A 27,144-nucleotide genomic window follows, 5' to 3' on the forward strand; every position below is an offset into this window, starting at 1 on the left:
TCGGAATTGATTTGTTACCTGGTACAACCTGTAATGAAATTGAAACTGAATACTTTAATTAGAAACGGATATTAAGCAATTACAGAACAGTTATTCAGATAAAAAGGATATGTGAACATCCAATGAAAGTGGAGAAACAGACTGACAGCCAGACAAATATATGAGGTGATAGCCAACCGAGCTTGTAACTGGTTCTGGTTCTAACATTAAAGAATTCTAAATTAGTTACCTAAAAAGGTCCTAGGTTACTTTCTCCTATTACAAAAAACAAGTAAGCATAATCAAATAGGAATAATGATGGAACAAGGCAATAAAATCAATGAAAAATAACATCTGTCTTATTAGGCTATATTTTATCCACTCGTTCTGTATTTCTTGAAATCTTAAATATTTCTATGCTATAAGAACAATTTTTTTGTTACCATGTAATTGAATGGAACATTAATTTATAATGAAGTGATTTGATATCTGACACACACCTTACCTCATTTTGTAAGAACATTTTTCACACCTTCTGTAAGATCAAATTTTACATGACAAATGATTGTGGGAAAAAAAATGTTCAACTCAAAATTATTTCACTCCCAAGTATTGCAACAAAGAACATCCTTCTATATTACAAACATTTGCTAGCCAACTTTTTATTAAAAGTAAAATATTCATGAAATCTGATTTTGAATTTAAATTTCAACTTTTGATATTTGAGCGGTTTTTGATTTGACCAAGTGCCTAATAAATTTTCTATATTATATAATGTTCAGTATTTTCTCCTTTCAATAGAATATAGCCAACGATAGAGGATATCCAAGAAATCTTCAATCAACTCAAAGCTACAATCAAGCCTGTTATTCTACTACTAATTACTTGGATTTGAAACCGATCTTCCTCTACGTACTGCTACTACTAGTACATACATGATTTGAAATGTGAGCAGTTACACTGCTAGAGAGTGACCGCGCCCTGTGTTTGTGGTTGGGCAAAATTAGGTCTTCAGACAATTAGAAAGATGGGATGAGAAACGAGTGAAGAGCCGCAGGCGCAGGAGTGAGTAGACGACACAATGAGACCAAGATAAAAATCATGAGAAGCGCAACAGAAACAGTCGTCCCCGTCCCCGACCCCTCAACTAGCAGGAAATTAATTCCCGTCAATTTGTTGTTGTTTTGCCGCGTATCTCACATCAACTGACTCCCACGACCACGACAAGAATGGAGAAGTCCAGTCACATTGTCGGCATCGTAATCGATTCCATTCATTCATAGTATTCCCATACAATGAATGAAACGCTACAACTCAGGTAACTGTCGCCCTTCCGGATTCTATTATCCACAAAAATCGGATGGGAATCCCTGTAATGGAAATTGCAATTCTAAAAGAGCAATAGTTGGTAAATACATGTCGAGAGAGTTTCTAGTTCTGCCCTTTCACGTAGGACCCAAGCTTTTCTGACTTTGCACTAACTAAAGTGCAGAAGGTTTTCCAGCTACAATAAAGGCATACTGCTGCAGCATGCTTTATAGACGTCGTTGATTTGCAATTAACTCTAAGAAAAACAAATTTATACAGTATTATAATATATAATTTCAAGGATTGTTACTGTTAAAACATTTATTGTACAGTTGAAGGGTTAACTGTTGAAGAACCTTAAGATCGAATATAATAAGAGATAGTATCTCTGTTTTGTAACATGGAACAGTGAGAGAAATAGCTATTCAATCAGAAAAACCCAAACTAGTACATGAACAGTAGCGCCAGCTAAATAAAGATCCTCTGTATTGTCCTCTTGGAGCATTGGATGTTGGGTCTTCAACGGGAAACCCCAGGCTCATTCCATGTTCTAAGACGGTAGTAACACCAGCATCAACCATAATTTATAACACCTGATATGTGGATCAATTAGCCAGTCCACACCCTTGAAGAAGTGTGATGGAAATCAATAGTCGTTATGGAAATTGCATTGTAATGAGTTTCTTATAAAAGAGTGATATTTTATAACAAATTATTTCAATATGACTACTTGATTGTTTAATTGTTATAGAATATTATTAGTATCTTTTTTATATAAACAAAACTATTAGTAATAACGTAATAAGTAATTACTAGTTAGTAGTACAAGTACCTAATAATTAAGAATGATATTATTTATTTCTGTACATTATTCCTACTCTATAGCTCCTAACAGGATTTACAAAAGAAAATATTAAATTAGCCTAGAATTCATCTTTCAAATTTTCAAAAAGTCAGTCTTACTCTGAAAATTCAGGTTATATCCTAAGAATTAGCAAATTTAAATATGAGGAGCAAAATGGCGAAACTCGACGGATGTACTGAGTATTATGAATAATTTTCTTCCGGTTAGTCCTGCTACCTGAATAGTACAGATACACGAGGCCCTTCCTATTATCCTATAAAATATCCAGATATATTAATCGTTTAGTTGTGCGCATATGTCATAAAATTCCAGTCGTGCGCATTCGCCATGTAACCAACTGTGGTTATAAGTACTCTATATTAAACCTAGCATTTCATCTATCTACACAAGATCTAATTAAATGGATGGTTTATAAACTATTCATTGACCCGTTTGTGACACGCACATTAACATTGCATTTCAGGAAAATACTCACAGGGACAGGTCTCCAATAAGATGAGTGATATGGATATAGAGGATACATCAAACTTGACTTATTGAAAACGTCGAAAATTATCGTGTTTGGCAGTCCGGCAAGAAAGCCATTGAATAGCAACCACTCAATTTCAGGCAGAGTGCAAAGACGATGTTTGCAAAATAATGTGATGACAAGGGCCTCCTCATTTCACTTAGCAGCTGACAGCAACCATGAAAAGATTCATGAATTACTAATAGACAAGCACATTTCAAATGCGAGTCCCCACAGACAATTTTGTTGTTAGCGATGTTGTCGATATATCGACACAGTGAAGATGAGGGCTTGGCCTCAGTGTAGTCAGTATACTACAAAATTGACCGGCAAATCAAGGCATTGCAGTCCTAATGGAGGTGTCCCCCCCATTACGAGGAGATTCAATCAATCAAATTACCCTTTCGAACTTCAATTATTGATACTGTTGAAGTATTTCGAAAACGAATATTAAAGTACGTCTTTTGTTAATTGATTAGACATTAATCGGTCAGTTTTCCATTGAAATGAAATAGTTATCATTTTGTGTGAGAAGAGATTCTACAATTTCAAGCATGACATACAGTAATGTAAGAAAAACACATAATAAAATATCAAAAATGATATTGAAATGAATAATTCCTGGGGAAAATGGAAGAGTAGATTATCCAGATCCTTTCAGTTTTGACTTTTCTTGAAACTTACTCGACAATATTTATATACATATTCCATCGATTTCAAAATTAAAATGTAGTTATCATATTTTTATTATAATATATAGACCTAATATTGTATTATTAATATTACATTGAGCTCTATCAGCTCAATATAAATTCGTGTTCGGATGATCGCATCCATTTCAATATGGATAAAATAATACTTTATCCAATTCTAAGCACGGTCAAGGAGCTATTAGAACTGAGCTCCAGAAAATGATGCTCGTTCATTGTAAAGTTGAAACCAGTATGTTTTCATAATTATTTCTCACATAGTTGGCGGTTTTTGCAGAGTAGTTATATTGTAGTTACTCTGTACTCATATTTGAAACGATTTTTCCTCTTCAGAGCTGAAAAGACACTTCTTTTGAAGGCCGGCAAGAAGAATTTGTGCTAGAGCTTGAAATTATTTCGAGTCTAGATTCTCAAACTATCTCAAAAATGGCAACAATTTACTGTAGAATATTGAAAAAACTTGGGAAAAATATGACTCATGCAATACTGTGAATACATGTTTCAACAAATAATGTTCATGATTATATTGATTTTACTATTTTTCAAATTGACTCACTATCTCTAGATCATTGAGTAATGATGAATATGGCTGAACATTCATGGCATTAGTTTGGACACAGTTGTACTAGAAAATTTATCAATTATTAATAGTTCACTATCTCGCAAATGGAAGAAAAATCTGAGATGAAAAATCTCAGATGCATTCATTAACGGTTTATTTGTATTGGTTATCATCTCTTGAACAAGGGGACAAGATACATTGGGTTATGAGTGGTATGCGAGGGAAAAATCATAACTGAACTCTTATTAAGGTATCTAACACCTATTGCAATTCATCCTATAATCCCGTTTCAATTTTTTGCCTTGAAAGTTGAAATGTGCTAATGCCCTAACTGAGAAACCTAAGGAATCATAATTTAACTCTTTTTCTCTTCATCCATCCCATATCCATCCATTTATATTCTTTCCAATTTGTGTCTTGTGTTTTCTTACAGTTCATATTTTTGTCCAACTATTGTTACTCTTGGGAAAATAGATAAAAATAGAGTCAGTCGGTCGACAGAGACTGACACATTACGGTTCAACACCCAATAACAGTCTACTTTCATCCAATTTTCTGCACAATTACCCGTGGTGTGGATTCTGGACACCAACACTGCAGAAACCAAGAATGCGGAAAGAACAAAGCTGAGAAGAGTCGACCCCACTGCTAACGGAACATCCGCCACAGATCCTCAATTCTTTTATCCACAACCACGTAATCACAGTGGCACTATTTACCAACGGTATAGCAAAAGCCATACAGCTATAATATTATATACTACTATATAAATACATTTGTAAGGCCATAGTTGGGTTGTCACATTCATGTCTCATGGTGCTGGAGGAAAGATATTATTGACCTGTTTATTGTTGTTGAACCAGAAATGATTCTCCACCTGAGTGTCAGTCTTGAGCCATTAGCGCGTCAAGTGTTTTGTCCTAAGAAAAACAGTACGCGAGTCATAGACAAGTGCGTGATAAGCGGCCAACTCCATTTCACAGGAGAGAGAGAGAGAGAGAGAGAGAGAGAGAGAGAGAGAGAGAGAGAGAGAGAGAGAGAGAGAGAGAAAACTAAATGAGAAAGCAGACTTGTTGAAAGGAAAGATACAAATCTGAGGATTGACATTGCTTTTTAGAGAAGATGTAGCGCTTTCAATGATACATAAATCTTATGGAATGGCCAAATTTAAAAGCGGACATATCCAACTTATGATTATTGAGTTCAAAGGTATCCGAACTAATGGAAATGGAACCTCATCTTATGAAAAATGAGGTAGAATGTAAATATAGATTACATCACATAAAGAGAATCTATCTTCATGCTATCTTGAATGTAACAGAAGCACTGATTTTTTTACAAAGCGTTTTTAATAAAAGTAAGAGCAACCTAATATCCTCATTACACAATACCTTCAATGAGGTATTGAAGAAACTTCAGGGAAAGAGTTTCAAGAGAGTGGTGAATATGATTTTGGATACAACCTGAATCTTTGGAAAAATGGAAGGAACATTTCCAATCGAAAAACTCTCAACTTGGACCATAAATGATCGACCATTCGGATGTAGCCTACTGTATGCCACTTGTCCTCACCTGCAACAAAAAAGTAGATGAATTTGCATTTCCATTCTATTAGAAAATACATAATTACCAATCTTCAATTTGTTTATTGTAGCTATAGCATTTATAGAGTTCTTCTTTAAAATAAGGGGGTCTTTAAAACAGAATAAATTGTTGATAGGATAGTGAAAACGTCATGAGAAAGTTACAGAGAACAAAAATGAAATTTTAATAAACTTTGTTTATTCAAGTTTTTTGAATTATCACATGATATTTTGACATCTTCTGGGACTCCCCCAAATAATAAAGTTTTAACTCGATGAACTGAAATTTTGATAAAATGGTATAGAGGAAATTAACTATAGAACATTTTGTTGAAGGGTACTTGAAACATACAAATTCAATTGTATTGAAAACTGTACGAACCATAGTTCAGTGAAATTAATTTATTGAAGAGGGTAATTTGAAATTGAATATTGGATCTATCAACTGTGTAAAGTCCTAATTATGAGAAGGTTACTTCACTAACAGACAAAAGTTTTGCATTACATGGAACAAAAATAACTGCATGTTGTAACCTGAATCCTGAACCCATGCACTTGGATACCCAAGTGTGATGATTGTCATATTGCTAATCAAAAATTAACTTGAAGCCGAGAAGTGTTCACTGATTCATGACAAAATCACTTATTTCAACCATTCAAATACAGTACAGTCTTCTAAAGATGTACTTCAATAAAACCACCAATATCGACCAACAAGCTTATAATGTATGTAATCAAACCGGTAGGGCAAGTACGTATTACATAAGGTGATACTGGGTCTACAGTGTGTGCGAATAAAGTGATAGCTATAGAGAAATAAAATAACATGAAAGGCAGAACAAGCCTGATTGGAAAGGCCAAGGCTGTACGTGTACAATACATGGGACACCTGCTCCAGTAGGTATAAATTGTCAATGGGAGAGTCTTCCTTTTGAATTCATCTATAGAATGTGCCGAGCACCCCTTTTAATTCAGGCCTTTTCTCAAGTTATAATAGTAAATTTAATACGCAATAGACTAGAGCCATTATTGTAAGTGAGTTAGCGAAATAAATTATTTTCTCTCTCTATTATGAACGGCCATGACTTCGAGTTTCCCATGATAGATATTTAAAAATTGTGGCTCCGAGTCGTCGAGGAATGTAGATTATGGAATTATCTCTAAAACTTAGCCTTCTTGTCGCGACATAAAGTGCGATAAGTTGGAAAACAGCAAGCATTGAAATTATAACAAACTACCGATTTTGCAGTTACTATTTGGTCCAAAGGCTCTAGAAGCCACGCGACGATTGGTCAAATTGCTTCCCTTCGCCCAATAGGAGACCTGTTTCTAAATACAGTAGTGGGGGGATTCCCCAGTCGAGAGACCAGATTACATTCCGGAGGACACTTTTGCTAGGAGCACTACGAGAGTAAAGATGTAGTCATTATGTTTCCCCCTTTTTGGGCAGGTTTATAAGTTTATTTCATTAGTTAATGTAGGAGCTAGTTTTATTTTTTATTAAAGTTTAAATTTTCTAGTAGTGCCATGTCCTGAAAGGTTTAATTGTGTTTCTTCTTCATGTACGAATAATTGTTTCTTCAAATAACCGCTAAGGTACGTAAAATAAGGTTAAAATATAATTTAGGGAAATTAATTAATTGAAACTTCAATCAAAAGATTTTATCAACAAAGCCTGTTATTTTTCAAGTTAATAATATTGATTGAGAATAATCCTTTTGATTTTATTAGTGATGGAAGATACTTATAATTTTTTTCTAAAGAAGTATAGAAAGTTTTCAGTTACGTTACATTTGAGTTATTGTTTCTGGAGATATATTATCGTAGAGTATTGCTGAAAGTCAGGAAGATAGCCTTTAAATTGGAATGAAATTTTTAAGATTATGTTCATATTGAGTTATGACATTTTATAATTTTATATTTTTTCAGACTCTGTTTTCTTATGTCATTAAGGCTTCGAATAATTTAGTAAATTTTTATGATAGAAATCTTAATAGACAAAGAAGAAAGTTTTTCTTTTCCATGAAATTAATATTAATAAATGTTGGCTAGCGCACAAGTTTCCAACAATACTAGTCGAGCTACTATATGAAAAATTAAATTTGATTTTGCAAACCAAACAAAAAATATCATATAAGTTAGCATCATTTCAATCTGAATTATTCCTTTCCTAAGAGTATTATATCAATTTATATAAAAGTTAACATCATAATTAATGGAGTAATCATTTTCTAAAAGCATTATATTAATTTATTACGGGTGTTTCATAAATGTTGCATTGTATATTAATGACACTCTGGCAAGTAAATTTGTTTTAAATCTGTTAAATTTTGAGAATGAAATCAGAACGTCAAGATAAAACCTAAATTAAATAACAGAATAAACTCCTGTTTTAGCTTTTGATGAATTGTAGGAAGAGTTAGAAATTAATGCTGTAATACATTTATTTACAGCGGTTCATGTGTGTCCCCAAACCAACTTCTTGTACTACCACCCCTTTGGTTCCGCAACTTTATGTAACACCGCTTCAAGACACCCGTTCAGACGACAGGTCTAGGGACGTAAGAGGACGTCGCCGTCAAGCCAAATTCAACCGGTAAAAGCTCACCGCCAAAAACAAGGTACTGTAACCCCGACGATAAAGCAACGTACAGACCAACGAAAGTGCAGTGTAGTGAAACAAAGGTTCATTCGAGAATGTCAATCAAAAGTGGGGATTCAAAATTATTATGATGACTTTTACGTCCTCTTATAATTTTTGTCGAAAAAATTGTGTATTAATTTCGAATATAAAAAACAAATGTTAAGAAATGACATAGTTATGAGTGAATGATGGTGAAAATCAAGCTTTGAACTACATCACGAATGTGAAAATTGTGCTTGTCATGGAGCCGACACATTCTTACAGATCATTGCCACGAAATGCAATGGAATTGATGGACCCCTGCCCCGAGCCCCCTGCCGCAACTAATCATAGAAATCCTCACAATATAGACATACTAGACATTATGTGACCCATTCAACAAGGCCGTTGACTTGCGGAAGAGAATCTATTTTTCACATGCGTATATCGTTTCTTGTTACAATTGCTATAATACACATAGGCTACTGTAAATATCAAATGAAAGTTTTATTTCAATGTTTTAATTCATTTGTATCATAAGAATGACCAGTTTTTATTCAATTTTCTTAATTTAATTTCCAATATAGTCTACAATAGTCCATATAGCTTGTGTTAGAATCTAGGAACAGTAAAAATGTACAACTTTTATGTACCGTACAGTTGAATTCTTAGGATTTTAGGATTTTTAGGATGTTAATCATAAGTTAAGCACTAATCTTCTTCAAATGTGATTGACACAGTGTGCTCAACTAATATAAATTATTTCAAGAATAAGTGAAATTCTACTTTATAGACTTTGGTCCCAATGAAAGTATAAAACCATTTTTTTTAATATTTGTGGAGTAAAGTAGTAGGTAGATAATAAATTGTATAACAAGTCAAAGCAACGATATCGAGTGAATGTTATGAAACTGATATCAGCATGGAAGGATTTCACTTCATCCATCGCCTAATAAAACTTGCATAATAAACTCTAGTGATTCATTTTGCATGGCAATTCGTTTTCTTTCCTTTAACAGCAAACTATTTTTAGAACTGACTGTCGAGTTGGCGAATATATTTCTTGAACTTATATTACAATAATTTTGATCTTTATCTCAGAATTTTGATAGAATTGATGGGACAAAATTTGTTTTTAGAATACTATTTTAGTTTGGAATTATTATTATTTCAATCACAAGTGTTGGTCAGCTGTTGAAATATAGCAACATTCCAGAAAGTGAATTTTATCCAACACCAAAGGAAGTCATTGTTGAGGAGGGTAAGAATTTCATACGAGATAATATTATGAACGGAAATGAATCACAATAGTAAAAAGGCCAACAGGAAGCAGATAGGAATTTCATATTGACTGTCATATAAAATGGACAAACATGATAATGCCCTATATATGTCCACAATGATGAAGTTGATATTTGCTATCACAAATTTGAAAGATATATAAAAGAAAAAATAGCATGACCATCTGTGACAAGGAATGGAGATCCAATCCCCCCAGTCAAGGTCAACAGTATCAACTGGAAGCATGGACATGGACAATATATTTTCAAGATTAGTCTCACAAATTGCAAAAATTTTCTCATGAAAATTTGAGAAGTAAAATGCAAAATTACAATGTTTATTTAATTAAAGTTCATTTTACAATCCACAATATCCACAAATATTCGACCATACAATAATGCATAACGATTTTTTTAGCTTTTAATATTTGAATCGTACATACATCTCTAATCTTATACTTTCTGACAAAATCTAACTGATTGAGAAATCTATTTGCATCTAAATACCAATTAAAATATATATCCTTCCAAAAATCACATGGACAGTATATTTGGATAGGAAGTGTTTGAAATAAATATGTGTAGGGTGAAGGATCAATTTGAGTTCATATTATTAACAAAAACCATACCTATACCAATAAAATACAAAACCATTTGAAACTGTGAACAGAGTATTCCGGTATAACTTAGTTTGGATATCGTTATAGAAGTCCGTATTCCCAGGGTTATCCACTGTAATACCTCAAATAATTTATTAATATTATTGCATAGAACTGGATAGTGAAATTCCAATTCCTTATGCCCAAATACATTCTGAAGCAACTCAGCTATAATATAAAATGGTACTAGACAAAAATAGTTTCCCACAATTTTCCATAAACTAGCTGTGGAGAGGCCCTGCTTGCACTGTTCGCTTAGTATTAGTACACGAATGCAGCACAAAGCTTTCTTATTTATGGAGCAGACTCGAGCCCCCCCCCTCACCAGGTTTGTTATGCAGAGTAAGAATTTGCTTCGTGTCCATTTTACCGAAGCGAATCGATTGTCTCATCGTGACACGCGATATATGTCTCGAAAATACCACGTGAGACAATAACTTATGTATAGCGCAAGTGGAGAAAGGGCTGCCAGATGCATGTTCATGTGCATGTACTGTGCCATGTTGGTACCTGTACTATGCCAGATGTACCACACTGTAGCCAATCGCCCAATCTTGCTCGGTCGCGGGGGAATCGCATGTTTTTCCAATGAGACAATCCGGGCAGCAACGTTTGGAATACCGTAACACCTCTTGTTTCTTTATCTCAAAAACCCTGAGACTATACTACCTATAGTATAAAATTATTCAAGTTTTAAATAATTGATACTATAGTATTAAACTGGCTCTTAATGCCGTTTGCACAGTGTCAGTATTAACTAAATTCAATGGATTAAATCCACATCAAATCTCGTTTATTATAATTTATTTATTTATTTTGAGACACATATGAGAGCACAATGATAATATCACATAATTGCTCTCTTAATACATAATACAAGTAAACTATCGTATACAAATATTGAATGAAATAAAAAGTCTTTACGAAAGGTCTCTCTGGATAATGAGGACCATTTAAGTTTAAGCCACCAGATGATTAAATTCAGTTTAAGCCTTGACTGTGCAAACGGACTTTAATGTTTCAAAACAATAAAGAATGTATCTTCAATGGAAATAATAATTATACATGAAACAACTTGAAAAACTGAAAAGAAACTACCTAGATTATGGAGTAATGAGCTGAGGATTTTATTGATTTATTTTCTTCATTTGTACAAAAAATTATTGTTCAAATGATATAGGGAAAGGAAAAATGCGAACCATAATCTATTACTGTCCTAAAATTAGATGAAAGTCAACTACTACTGTATATAGACAATGGAGTTTCTCTGTTATAAACAAAAGCTGAAAATTAACTAGCTATGAGAGCTTCGCTTAATGTTTTACACTTTCTTCAAGATATTATGTATTTTACATTGAAAGAATAACAAATCATTATTGGATAGAACTATCAATAGAGATAATACAACAAGAGAAGCTAGCTCCAATAATAGGCTAATTCGAATCAGACAATCCTAGCTAGATCTGAAGTACCAACTCCCATTTTTTAAGCAGCTATGTTTCTCTCAAGGTTTGTACGCTCACGCTCATTATCTATTCAATCTATCATTAAATCTATTTATCTTAATTCATATTATGCTAGTGACTTTTCTTGAATTATAGCCTATGTATTTGAACACTTCAAGAGTTTATTGACTTTTCAAGACATCAGAACTTAATCAATAGATCATAGAGATTAAATTTACTCAATGATGATAATTATCAGGTACATAAAAGATTGTTATTTTCACACTCTGGGAACAGTACAGTGTTGTACTCGCCTCGAGCAGCCGTTGGAAAGCTCTTATCGAAAGCCATTGTCTTCGCATTGTGAGGAGGACAGTTCAAAGTCAAATGATTGGGTAATAAAGCTATGTTGAAATTATTGTACTTGACAATTCCAACAATCTACTGCCAGGTTTATAGATAGAGATTGTAGCCGTGGTGGAAGAGTAGGATTAGAAAGTTGATAGATATGGATTAGGATTGAAAGACATCAATAGGAGTATCCATTTTGGGTTATATACGGTAGGTCTCTATACGCGCGCTAATGTTGATTGCCGGATTAAACTATTCACGGTGAAGGATTGGAGACTTTACATTAATAAAATTCGAAAGGCTGTCAGTTTTATTAACAATAGAATAACAATAATTAGTAGAGTCAAGTAAGTAGCTTGACCTACAATAGAAATTCCAACCACACTCCACAAACAACTTATTAGAAATCTTTAGCTGGAAAATTATTCACTTTTTATTATTCACTTTAAATCTTTAGCTGGAAAATTATTCACTTTTAAAACAGATCATGGTTAAGGTGATCCATTTTTTTAAATAACCAACTGTTGAGGAACTTCCTTTGAAGAATGGTGAAGTAGACAAAGTATCAGATTAGGTAGCCTACACTGTATTTGGAAGCTTAGGGAGATTATTTAATGAATCTTCTGTAATTTTTTTGATCAGAAGTCAAGATTATGCACGATATCAAGAACATCTTGAAATGTTACTTGAGAAAATCTGCTAATTGATAAGAGAGAAGAATCATTTTGGAGAAAGAAAAACTATTTAATCGAAACCACACAAAGTAAATTGAAAGCAGATAGAAATTCTAAAAAATATTGAAATTGAAATCTGTTTGCGAAAGAAGAGATAATCTGGTACGTACTTAAGCTGAATGTTAAATTAGTAGTTTTCTTGAACGGATACTTCCAAAAGCCAAAGGCTAATAAATTATCAACTCTATTCCAAAATTAGACAGAGATCCATTCAATCAATGGTCATTTGGATGTGAGCACTTTCCTGAGCCTCGAGCACAAAAATCAACGTTCATTAATCATAATATCTCTGCAACAACTCACAATCCTGCAACTACTATTTTAATCCAGGATAGTTCCGCTAATGCAACTACCGTGCATCCGTTCAATACATTAACAGCTACTAAAATGTTGCGTTCTGTTAAATTCACAAATATGTTAAACAAATATTGAAAACACACACATTTTGGTGTGGCAAAAGCTAGAATAAAATTTAAGAATTATTATAATATTATGATTATGTATAATTAATTCGTTCCAAAAAAATTATAAAATGGAATTAAGTTCAATATTGAGCTATTAAATAATGACAATTCGCACAAAATTATGCCATTCAATATAATTTTTTAAAATATGTTTATAGTCAATCACTACGAAGACTGATCTGATTATTTGGAATAGCTAAATTGAAATAAATTAAAGATGGATTCAGATAACATCTCCAAGGATTTCAACATAGGCTATTGCAATATACTGTCGACTTATACATTATCCGTACTCTAACGCTCAGATTGGTATTAAATCTACGCTCGAGGGGGTGAGATGCATCTTGTCTTCCACATACGATTAATTAATTGATCTGGACTGATATTATCGGCTAGTTAATTACATTGACTCCATCACCCTATCTGCGACGGAGTCAGTTACTAACCAGCAATCTAATCTGTTATTACAACTCTGGATTATCGGATTCTATAGAAAATAAGCAAAGGACAATGTATAAACTATAAAATGCCGAATTCATCATAGAAAATGCAGCACATACTTTAAAAACAGTCATAGAAAACACCTGAGATGATCGTAATTGAACCGATATTTCACTATTGGATTTTTTTTCTCTCAAGTCAAAATTTTAGCTTGGACTTTCTATTTCTGTTAGAATTGATGAATGCACAATCAAGTTCATGATGTGAGGAGCCTGCTAAGATTAAGATAACTTCCAGAATCATTTTTGCTGCAAAACTGTGAACTAGTTTTAAATGGGGAAAGAAGAATTAATTTATAATAACATAATAAGTATTATTATTTGTAGCAGAGTTCAACAGTATCTCTCAGAAATAATCTTTGAGAAGAAAGAAAAGGACTGTGACTATGAAAAACTCATTGCCTCTAAATAGAGGGAGACAAAGAGAAAATACTATTCTCTTATTTCATGGAAAAAATCTCCAACCATATATATAAAAAGAGGTAAGAATTGATCCAAGAGTCTTGTTTCAATTACAAACCTGGACTGAAAACAAAGGAAGGTGCAAATGTGCAAATTTGGATTTGGAAGAAAGAAATTTCAGAGTTTTTCGAGAACGATGAGAAGGAGTACAGTAACCGTGCCAAGTTGGATGTGGGTCTTTATTGAGGGTTGAAAGGTGGCGATTTGCGAAACGCGGTTTGTGGTCTGAGGTCATCCCTTACCCACCACTACAATAACACACAAGTCAATTTCCACCTTCCATCTGAACCACCCTGCTTCTAATCCAACCACTTTCCCTGTCTCCACACGACCTCTTTCACGTTTTATTCAGGCGAATCTAGTACACGTCGACGTTTAAGGGGAGCGAATTGTACTCCAAACGCTTGCAACGACCCAATTCGCGGGCAGCGAATAGTTTTCATGAATGAATAAATTAACGATCGCAGCACACGAGACGTCTGTTGATATAATCAACACGCTCAAACTGAATTTCGTGAAAGGATTGCAGTAGTTAAGCAAAGTATAATGGCCCGGCATTCCTGACCCAAAACTCTCACAAGAGTGAACTTTCGAAGAGTTATGGAGTGTGTAAAAACACATATTCAACATGAGAATATTTATTGAATAATTATATTCCATATAAGTTGAACCGAGCAAATAGCAGATTTCCTTCCTTAATTGAAAAGGTTTATGAAAATGAGGTTAATGAATGGTAGTAGATAACTCGAGTGTTTGATATTGGAATTGATACAATTTTATACACCATTATTGTACTTGAGTTGATAATTGGCGAAACTGTTGGAAATCAAATAAATAAATTAACTTGGTAAAAAAAGTCTCTTCATATTTAACTGTGGATGCGAGTATCGTGGCTTCACTATGCTAACATTGTTAATAATCAACTATTATAACCCAATATTAAACTATTACAGGAAACTAAAACAAGAACAAAAACGACTATAAAGAGTACCAATATTGATTGAACTTTTAGAGACCTAAAACAAGAGAGCCTATCACTATTTTCACAATCTAAGGAATCTAATTAACAGTATGAATATTGGAAAATTTCAGGGGATCATACCATAAAACCCTACCACAACGAGCGTTAACTAATTCAAGTTCAAAGGGAACAAAAAACTGCACCCTGCCACAAACAACGAATATTACTATTATTGAATCAAGTACCAGGGTTTCAGTAAATCAAAACAAGAGCCACCTATTTATACCAAAACAATACCACTCTAGACTAGATATAGATGAATCACTACACCTGCTAGCTTGTAAATGTTTCTAGTAGCCGCATGCGCCAGCCATTTGTTCAATACAAGTAGCCACAGTTGTCTCAATGCAATTGTGTTTTTTGGAGAGGAGATCGCTCAACTGAACTGAGCTGCCGAAAAAACAACACCGGCCTAGATGCTGGTGAGGTTATAAAGTTTGCTGCTATGCGGCTGCAGTTCCATCAGGCCCGAATATGCATGCTGTGCTGTGCTGTGCGCCATTCGCCATTGCGATTGTTTTATGCCACCAACGACCATACAGATGTTGAATGATGCAGCAAACACCAAACTAGCGGCAGAAGGCAAAGGCAGAAGGGTTGCGGCGGCGGCTGCACCAACAGAGAGATGGAGTGAGTGAGAGGGAGTGAGAGGCAGCGAGAGACGTGAGGGGTCTGAGGTTTCGAGAGAGGCCGGCCCAAGTTTGAAGAGCGGTCGCTTTTCCGATCGAATGCTGCCGGACACATTCCTCCTGGCTTTTCCACACACTTGCCTCCATTTTCCAATTGGCCGAGCATATATACCCATATACTAGCACACTATACACGGCAAGATTGATTCCTTAGTCTACAGCCAGCTGTTATTTTCTACCTGCATTTGTTCAAACTGTGATCGGTTTGTTATTCTATAATGTGAAAATGGTTGAGGATATATGTCATAGTTATGGAGATAACTAATCAGCCGAAGTGGGTGATTTTGTTATTCAAGAGATTATTGAATAAAAGGGGCATCTTGATTCTTGAATTGAAACTGGTGAAGGTACAGATGAATGATCGCTATTAAGGACACACGTTGTGAGATGTCTTAAACTACTGTTGGAATCATTTCGTATAATATCTCTTCGTAAGTGAAGTTGATTCACATATCTTCAATAATGTATTACATACTTCAAATACTCGTATTAGCACGGGTCATTAAGATAATCATACATTCAATTCTTCCATGAAACTGTGAAGTTCTCTGTGATTTTCTTTTGTATAAGGTTTTAAGATCAATGATAAGAACTTCTCAATCCATTGCTACCGTACGAGTAGATAAAAAGCTGTATAAGAAACAAAACGTATTAGAAGTGAGTGGTAACGTAAATAGAAAATAAAGTAATACAATTAGCAGTTTTAGCATTATACTTGAAATAGTTTGGGAAATTAAAAGGCGTTCTACTTGATGTTGAGGCATTAAATTTTTTCCAATAATGGGGGTTGGGATGAATACATCAATAATTTATTAAGAAATTAGAAATCAAAGCAACAGTTTAATCTAGAAAACAATTATTATATACTAGCAGATAACCTGCGCTCCGCAAGGGTCATTTTAAAACTTGACAAACTGAGGCCTTGAAGAATTAAAAATAGGCCTATAACCATAACCGGTTAATTATTAAGAATCTATAAATATGCAAAATTTCAAGTTAATCAGTCCAGTAGTTTTGACGTGATGATGCGTCATACATAATTTTCATATTTCATAAGTGTATAATCCAGTACTTTCCTTTATAGTATAGATAGATGATAGATGGATGATTGATCAGTATCTTTGAATGAGAATAATTTTTGAACGGTTTGAAATATCGATGAGCGGTTTTCACCATTGATTTTCTCTTGAAATTCTGTATCGAAATCATGTATCATATGACCACCTTCCAATTTTAAATAATGAAGTTTGATTCAAAATGGCGGCCCAAAATATTTATGAGGCAGAAAATCAGTTATTTTTATTCGAATAGGATCCCCAATCATACCTATCTTCCAATTTCCCTTTTAAAAGAAATGTCCAGCAGTCTTCCATACAACAACTGGAAGCATGACAAATTGAAAACTTGACGTAATGAAATCTTGAAGAATTGAAAACAGGCCTATAACCATCCCCGGTTAATTAAGAATATATATGCAAAATTTTAAGTTAATCAGTCGAGTAGTTGAGAGGTGATGATGCGTCAAACATAATACAGATCCTGAGAAATACAACAAAAACTAGCCAGTCATTTCCTTGAAGAAATTGCGAATCTGGGATAAAATTAAATAATAACAGACGCATTACACCTGTATAAACACGTGACGACAACTGATAAAGTATAAGAAAACATTATTCCAGTTTTGATATTCTTCAATGAATGATAATTAAAAATAAATTACCACTGACTATACTAGAATCGACACGTCTATTATCTAATTTGAAAACTTATATGAGAAATTTCCATAGCTTCATGGAAATATTGGACATGAAAATTATGTAGCCTATGACCTGTACTAACATGTGAGAATGACCTTGAAACTAGTAAAACAGGATATTTGGATGAGTCTTAAGATGGACTCTCAAACTGGTCAGCATTGCATTGGTTACTTTTCACTGCGGGTAAAAGCGTCAACCATAACCCACTACAAATACACTAACACATACAGTGACCTAGAAGTTAAGTTCAAGATATTAAACACCTCAAGAATAAAGAATTATTGTTTATCTAGTGGATGAGGAAGAGATTTGATGCAAATGAGTGCAGTGAGGGAGTCGACCGAGATCAGTGAAACTGGTTAATGCTATTTGGCACACAACTTTCTCCATATTCGATCATCATCATCTCGTTGCCATATATAAACGTGCACACTCACTGCACGTCCACCCTGTGATGCTAAAATAAGTGCAAAAGCCGGCTGTGCGTCCTCAATTCCATCTGGAACAAGCCATCTGCAATACTAATGTCCTGATATTTATGTGCTACATAATACTGGGTGTCTATAAATGAATATCGGGGTTTTAACGCTTTATAAGATTTATTACATTATACTTACAGTTATTAATGATATGTCAAATGAAAGAGCAACTCAAACAGTTTTATATACAAGTTTACAAGTGTTCTATGTGAGCACCATTTGACACACGGCACACATCAAGTCTATAGCCGAGTTCTTCCCAAACGTTGAGTAGTGTGTCTTCTGTAATTTTTGCAACAGCTGCTTCAATCCTCTTTCGTAATTCAAGGAGGTCAGCTGGTAACGGAGACACATACATACGATCCTTGATGAAACCCCAAAGGTAAAAATCGCATGGCGTTAGGTCGGGTGACCGTGGAGGCCACGCATAGCAAGCTCTGTCATTGGGCCCCTTGCGGCCAATCCAGCGGTCGGGTACAGTTACGTTCAACCAATCGCTTACTTCGTTATGCCAGTGAGGTGGCGCACCATCTTGCTCACCAACGAACAAAAACTGTTTGAGTTGCTCTTTCATTTGACATATCATTAATAACTGTAAGTATAATGTAATAAATCTTATAAAGCGTTAAAACCCCGATATTCATTTATAGACACCCGGTATTTCAAGATGGCTTTTCAATATTCAAAGATCTTATCAATATTTATCTTTGGACAAATTGATAGATACAATACTAAATACGAGGTTTTACATTCTTTACCATATTATTTTCAATTTTCAGATTTGAGCAATTTACAAATGTAAAAGTATAATTTAAATCCGCGATTTGCGATTATTAGGTGATATTGAAGATCTTGGAGTTCCTCCAAGCTCCTCTTGAGCTAGGGATGAATGATTTCGGGCAGAGTGTGGTTCAATAAAATAATAGTAAATAGATTTGTCCACGTATTGTTTTACAAAAAAACGAAAAAAATCACACACAAAAGAGAAGAATGATAATTTGGACTTGGGCAACCAGGCTGGTAGAGAATATAAAATAGGAATAAGAGGCATAAGATATCCTAGCTTCAAGTGGAAACTGAACAAAGCTAAAGGCGTGGATTCGAAATACTCAGGTGAAACGTACAGACCCTAACAATAAAAAAAACAACTGAAAATCAGGAGCAATTCACTAGATTATCTAATTAATCTCCATATTATAAAGTTGGAAGTAGAAATCCTGAATTCTTCAAGTTGAGAAGATTGTATAATTTATATAAAATATAATAAAGGAAAGAATTGCTTTATACATGTACGGGATACGAAAAACATGTTTGACGTATCATCATGTCTGAGCTACTGAACTGATTAACATGAAATTTTGCATAAAAATTCTCAATTTCGTCAGGTTTTCAGTACGTCAAGTTTTCATTTCTTCAAGCTTTCAGTTTATGATACTTTGCTTGAGTGGTCATGGATAAGATAGTATATTCAATACGTATAATCGTATATTTTATACGAATCTTTATTCATACGGTTTTTTTTACCTCATCTTCCTTGAAAACCTTGTTATAGGTGTTATAATGATGTAATTTGTTTAATTACAGAATGTCCAATCCACTATCATCTTCATCATAAATCAAAGTTGAACAGATCTCATTGTAATTAATATTGATGCTCAACATCTTTAGTTTTATTGTGACATTTTCATAAAGACAACAAATCCATAATCTGGCCTAGGAAGGCCACATATAATACTTCCGCCAAGTTTATAGAAGATATAAAGTATAAAGCAAAGATTTCACGTGGTACGTCTAATACAATGCATGAATATAATCTTAACCTTGTTTAGTTTGGCAGTATTAAACAGTGGCAAAATAAGGCTATGTGAGGATGAAACGAAGGCCTACCGTCTGCCAAGGTATTATTTCCGATTCCCAACAGCCGTACCCTGTACTTCTCTGCTACCTATAGCCATCAGCTAAGACCAAACTCAGCTACTGAGATAAACACTGTGATCGATATTATTACTGTATCACATCACACTACATTTTTTCACATTTCCTCCAGTAATAATACACCTTCAGCTGACTTCACCTTCAAGAGTCACGCGAAAATCGTATTGGTGAAATTCGGGGCGATGAAGAAAGAGAATGGGAGATTAAGTGGCAAAAAGTGGGAGAGAATGATTGCTGGTTGGTAGAAAAGAATAAAATTAATCACAGGTAGATCTTGCGTAGAACTAATGACCAAAGTTGTTCAACAATGAGAAGGAGTTATTTTTATGTGATAACATCTTCACAAAATCGGTTATTCTTAACAGTACTTCAATTTTTAATTATTCATTAGAAAATGATATATTATAAATATACTTTTGAAGAAATATACCTTGATATAGTGTTTAAAGTTTCAAGAGAATTGAAAGAAAAACGTTAATCATGATGATGATTATATAAATAGAATTGTTACTCATTACATACTTATTGGGCAGTGAAGCATTTAAATGTGTTTTCTTTCAGGATGAATTGTTCAAAAGTGATTAGGTAAAAAATTTAGGTACAGTATATGGAAAGGAACATATTGTCTATAGGAAACGAACTGTTTTTCTTCCTGTTTTGTGGCATAATGGGCTTGATTCATCTATATTCTTATATCCTTCATGAATTCACATTTATTATTTCATACAGTACACTAGACGGCAGGCTCGCTTCGCTCGTCTTATCCGTCTAGCCAAGGGGATCCGCCCCCTGGACCTCCGGCTGGATAATCCAGAAATGGGATCAGCAGGCTCACTTCGCACACCTGCATTTTTCATTTGAGCTTTATTCCTTCCATCAAAAAGTCAAAGAGACTTTCAGGCTCAATTCAATCACCAGTTTTATTTGAATGCAAAAATCTTTATTTTTATCGGAATTAATGAATATTAATTCCTATTCAGTTATTTCTCAATTAACAGACTTGGTTAGGATATTATGAGAATTATTGTATTTTAGTCTGACAGTTCTTTGAAATTTGAAACAGGAATGGTATGGGGAACTTAACAAACATTCATATTAAAATTTTAATTTTAAATTTCTAGACCCTAGCTGAACTTCTGTACCAAGTTTGAACATTTTCTCTCAATTAATTCTTGAAAAATGTGAGAAAACGCAGAAAAAAGCTAGTGAAAGCAAGGAAAACGCAGTAAACTTCTTGATCTTGGGCATATCTTTGGCGTAATTCTGAAGTCCTCTCAAGACAAAATGTCTAGACATTTGCTGAACTTCTGTACCAGATCTGAATACGATCTGTCAATTAGTTTTTGAGAAGGCGTAGGAAATGCTCAAAAACCGCGAAACTTGGGAGTTATTCCAAGACCCTCCCAATACAACATTTTTATACCTCAGTTGAGCCTGGGTACCAAATTTAAACATTTTCTCTCAATTAGTTCTTGCAAAATGTGAGAAAACGCAGAAAAACGCTAGGGAACGCTGAAAAAACGCAGTAAAACCATCTATCTTGGGCTTATCTTTGGCATAATTCTGAGTCTTGAGAATAAATTAAATAAATAATTATTGAGAATAAATTTCTAGACCCTTGCTGAACTTCTGTACGAAATTTGAACATGATCTGTCAATTAGATTTTGAGAAGGCCTGGAAAACGCTCAAAAACCTCAGTTATTAGGCGGAACTTAGGCGTCTCAACTTCAGGCGGAATTAAACTTCCAATGCAACATTTTTCATCTGAGCATGTGTACCAAGTTTGAACAAAAATGTACCAATTTACTGAAATAAATTTTGTGAAATAAACCGAATTTACTCAAAATCATAATATACAGAATGCGTTTCACTTATCACATAGTTTATCATCTTCATCGTGTAAGATAATAATTGCCTTATCCACTTTTGTGATGATTCGATCTGCAATCATTGTTCTACCAGGGTGCTTCAAAACTGCACACTGGTAACTAAATGAGGTGAACACGACGTTTATTATGAAGATAACGGGTTGCGTGAGTGAAACTCCTGCGCTGCAGTTATTAGCATTGAACTTTGTTTAAAGGCGAAGTACGGAAATACTGCGCAAAGGTTACAGGCCACATAACACCGCATGTGGGGACACACAGGGCAACAAACCTATTTTCAACCGAATTCACTTGGGTGGATGTTCGATAAATATAATATAGGACCACATGTCTCACATAGTAATAGTGGCATAATTAGAGGAACAAGAATGTCTCGCAAGAATTTGTTCAACCAATTCATGTGAACTTAAGTGGTTGCATTATTTAGAGCAAACAGATTAATTTGTTAGGTATGAGTTAACACATACATTGAGTTATTGGTGGATTATGTAGTGAAGTGTTGGACAAAAAATCAGGGAAACAAAAAATGATCAAAAAGGATAGTAAAGAGTTAAAGTTAGATTGAGAGAGAGAGTCCGAAATAGATAGCTGGAAAAGCTTGGTTTTCCCCTATTTCCTGCTCATAACAATTTGAATATGATTATAGTTCTGTCAAATGTTTGAAAGACTCTTAATAAAAATTGTGAGGACATAGAAGAGAACCGTGAACCCTTTATGAAAAACGAATCTATTAAAAGACTCGTGAATTCCCATCAGGAAAGCAACTTTTATCTAAATTAAATCGTGTGGTTGAAGGTATCTTGCTTTCGTACTTTTTAGAGCATACAACACGCCATTTGACTAATGATTGGTCATGTCAGTGTTAATATTATGAATACAAATAGCTTTAGTTTCATTAATTGAATTTGATTTTCATCTGTTCATGGAATTTCATTACAGGGTTGATCATGATCACAATATTGATATGTTTCAAAGGAATTTTCTAATCAGTTACCAAACTGGATACGTTAGTTGATATAATTTTCTAATTAAACAGTATTCAAATTCTATTTTTTATAGAAGTTGTGGATCTCCATCAGATAACGTAGATATCTAGTTTGATAACGTAGATTGAATTGTCTTCAACACTCCATTATTCACAATAGTCTATTGCACTATTCAATATTATTTCACTCGCTCTCTCTCTCTTTGAAGTGAGCCATATACTAAAGTGGGTTTGGAATGAGAATCATCCAAGGATGTTTCATATTAGGCTAATTCACATCTTCAACTTAGGGACTTATAGTCAGTAAACTCAAACTTTTCCTCTAAACATAATAATTAGATTATGAAAATTCAATTCAAAATTAAAAGATAACTATCAGACAGTGTAAATTTCAATTAACATTTTTGTAACAATGCATACTTAAAATACTATTCACAAATGTCATTTCATACCAAGAGTAATATACGAAAAGAAGATCTGGTCTACGAAATAAGGTACGGTAAAGTAATTTTAGTATTGGGAGTGACAGTAACAGAAGACCTAGATAGAGACACTGTCTGATGGTAGAGAACAATTTTTGGTAAAAATCGTGAATTCCATTTACTTTTTTTAAACTTTCGAAGCATCTATTAACGAAAAATAGAGGCTGAATGGCGTTAGTATCCTATGCATACGGTGTTTAGGAAACAAATCTTTGTTTAGGTCAAATAAAAACGGTCCCACTCAAGATGCGTTCTCTTCCAACATATTATGAAATTAATAACTAGTAGTTCGGAGAACAGTAGAACTCGCTACACGCACTAACATCACAACTCACACACTCCCGCCTATTCACACACAAACAAATTGGATTTAGAGTCTGATGATATATGCAATAGGATCGGTGGAGGACGCTGAGAAATATAAGTTCTTTACACTTTTGAGGTAGAACGCACGGTTGAAGAGATAAAAAACTGAAACTTAAAATGTGGGACATTATCAAATTCTAATTTTGAAAAATTTTGAACATGTGATATATGAAATAAGACCACCTTGGAGTGCTGAAGAATAAAGGTCCTCTACACTTTTGAGCTCGGTTGGAAAGATAAAAAATCTTAAACTTGGATTGGGACTTGAAATTTAGAATTGGATTTTTTTTTAAAATTTGAATTCCAAAAATTAAAAAATTTTGAACATATGATACATGAGATAAGACCGCTTTGAAGCGCTGAGAATAGAGAAGAATGAGCCCAATTTGAACCTGATAGTATTGAAATGTTAGGTTGATTTTTAGGGTAAAATTTCCGAATAAAGGGCCGCCATCTTGAAACGGGGATGAATTTGAAAATTTTAAATACATACGTTTCTGCGCCTTGTTTCAAAGTACTTGTATACCAAATTTTATCCAAATCGGTCCATAACTGCGACTGTAACTGCAGTACAAACAAACAGACAAACGCCGATTGACTTGAAACATAGAATTCGCTTCGCTCATTCAACAATTCAGCCTGGAGATAGCCAGGCCACCGAGGAGTGAAACATACAGATTGATGGCAATAATGGTGAAGGTACTAGCTATAGTGTGATGCATGCCAGTTTATCATTTGCATATTCTTTTTTTGCATCTAATGGAAGTGTGGAACTCGAGGGAAATGAAATTAAAGTATCTTTGATTCTAAAGGTGCGTACAGACTTTCGCTCTGCTCCGCAACCGAACGTCACTCCAGCAGAGCGATTGATGATCGACCGGGGAGCAAGAGTGGTTCGACCGGGGAACGCGAGAAGATCTAACATCTTCCGTAACGTTCATGATGGGTGCGACTGCAGAGCGGGGGCGGAGCGACTGCGGTACGATGGAGGAACGAGGACGGTACGAGGACGGTACGAGGGCGGAACGTGCTCGGTGCGGGTTGGAAGCGCGTATATGTGTACGAAGCTTAAGAGATTATTCTAGATAAAACACCTAGACCACCGTGATAAATGACATATTCATGTTTTCCGTGAACATAAATCTATCCTTTGCACACACATGAAGCTTCATTTGAAAATGTGGTACAGTAAATTGGAACTCAGATTTGGTGAGTATAATGCAAATAACAGCTCAATAGTTTTACCTCATGGATTGAACTGCACAGGAAATTGAATGCAATCTTATTTCCCCGTTTGTTATCAATCAATCAATTTATTTAGCCAGGCGATACATTAGTACATAAGGCTACGTCACAAAATATTTTTTAAAATTACGATACATAATACAATCATAATTAGGTCAAAATACATAATAAAAAATCCTTAAAATGAGTAAAGACAACAATATCAATTAATATCATTCAATAGTTCACCCATAATAGGGCCACGTTATAATTAACTATTTCATGTAATAGTTGACATTAATAATTTATTCTACCTACCACTGTCCTGAATTCCTCTAAAGAGTAGAATGGATTTTCTATGAGCCATTTTCTTAAATGTCTGAGGAATACAGGCAGGGGAAGGGTACGGAAGGAGGCTGGTAAAAGGTTGAAAAATTTTATCCCCACTATTGGAAAACTCGAAAGAGATTTGCTGAGTCTGCATCTAGGTACATGCAGATCTCCACTGGTCCTAGTCGGATAATTGTGAATATCACTGGCAACCGTCAATACATTTTCCCTCAATTTTATCTCTTTCAAGCACTGATACAAAAATTCATTGAAGACTGTTAATATTGAATTTTCCTTGAATAGAGGTTTACAACGATCTAGGTAATGTGCATTGCTTATTATTCTGACTGCTTTCTTCTGTAAAACTAATATTTTTTTTACACCTGAGGAATGGCCCCATAACCTGATACCATAAGACAGGATTGAATGGAAAAAAGCATAATAAGCTTGTTTAACATAATTATCAGGCAACTCATATTTTAGTCTCCTCAATAGAAATATATTTCTGCTTAGCTTAGAGCAAATCATTTCAACATGATGTTCCCATAATAGTTTAGAATCCAACATGAAACCCAGTAGTTTGACTGGGTTGTCTGTCCCGCTAGCATTGTTTAATGAAAATGTGATTTCCTGTGTTTTAGTTTCATTTAGAACAAGTTTGTTAATAGAGAACCATTTTTTAGCTTTATTGTAATGATCAAGAACTGAGTTTCTTGCAAGGTCTACTGTGGAACTGGATGCATAAATAGTGGTATCGTCGGCAAACATCAAAGCCCTACCAGATAAACAATAGAACAGATCGTTTATTGAAACAATGAAAAGTAAAGGCCCCAAAACTGAACCCTGTGGAACTCCCCTTCTAACAGGCAGTGGAAGAGAGTCAACACCATTCCAGCTCACTATCTGTTGTCTATCTGCCAAATAGGATTCAGTCAACCTGAGCGCATCATCTTTAAGGCCATAATACTTTAACTTCAAGAGGAGAATATCATGTGGAATGCACTCAAATGCACGCGATAAGTCACATAGTAAGGCGCAGGTAGATTCCCTGGTTTCAAAACAATTTAAAATTTGCTGGACAAGGGATTCAACAGCCAACACCGTTGACTTATTTTACATAAGAAGATATTAAAAGAGAGCCCAACAATACAATACAAGGCGTTTGGTACACGAATGGAATAAAATTACGCTTATTCGTAGTGATATGAATTGTAATAGGAATAATTTTAAAATACCAAATGCTTAGTAAGTCAGTCCTTAAAAATAATTAAACTGCTCACGGCAGGAAATGAGATCTAAATTCCAATTACCTATAGTTCCTCTCTATAATATGAATTTAGAATACAGAAGAATTTCTCACAAAGATAAATCGCATGCTTATTTACTGAAAATGGCTAACATTTATAATTCATAAACGAACTACTCAACACGAGCAATTAGTACGAGATGTGAGCAAACCGTTATTTCGAGTGCCTCTATTTCATTTAGCAAATGGAATGACCTCATGCTTTAATCTATCTTCATTCAAGTTCATTAGCTTAAGCTGAATTGATGGATGAAATCCCAAGAGAGAGGGAGAGAGAGAGTGAGTGAGGGAAAGAGAGAGAGTGAGTGAGGGAAAGAGAGAGAGAGAGCTTCGACCGAGGGGATCTAGAGACGTACAATTATAAATCGCTAATTAATCATAAAGAGAACAAGACCATTCCAGATCGAACTTAATTTGAATATGAATTTCAAAATTTGAGTGCGGTGGCTAAAATATAGCTAGCAGCAAGTAAGCTATATAATTCAACTGATATTTTATTTTATAATAATACTTTTTTCCTTATTATTATATTATCCTGACAAGTGATTCTGAACTGAGGAAACATATCTAAATAATATAATACACTAGGGGGTTGGATCTAGATTAGATTAATTGAACGAGGCATGGGGGGGGGGGCTGGAGTGGGCTTC

At 34.4% G+C, this 27,144-nt stretch overlaps 1 protein-coding gene across 1 annotated transcript in view; it reads right to left on the reverse strand.

Moving 5' to 3' along the window:
* LOC111050723 (carbohydrate sulfotransferase 5) overlaps window positions 1-27,144 on the reverse strand; it is a 75,756-nt gene that overhangs the window by 42,521 nt on the left and 6,091 nt on the right. The window lies entirely within an intron of this gene.

The sequence above is a fragment of the Nilaparvata lugens genome, chromosome 7 (assembly GCF_014356525.2).
Source record: "Nilaparvata lugens isolate BPH chromosome 7, ASM1435652v1, whole genome shotgun sequence".
NCBI classification, from domain to species: Eukaryota; Metazoa; Arthropoda; class Insecta; order Hemiptera; family Delphacidae; genus Nilaparvata; species Nilaparvata lugens.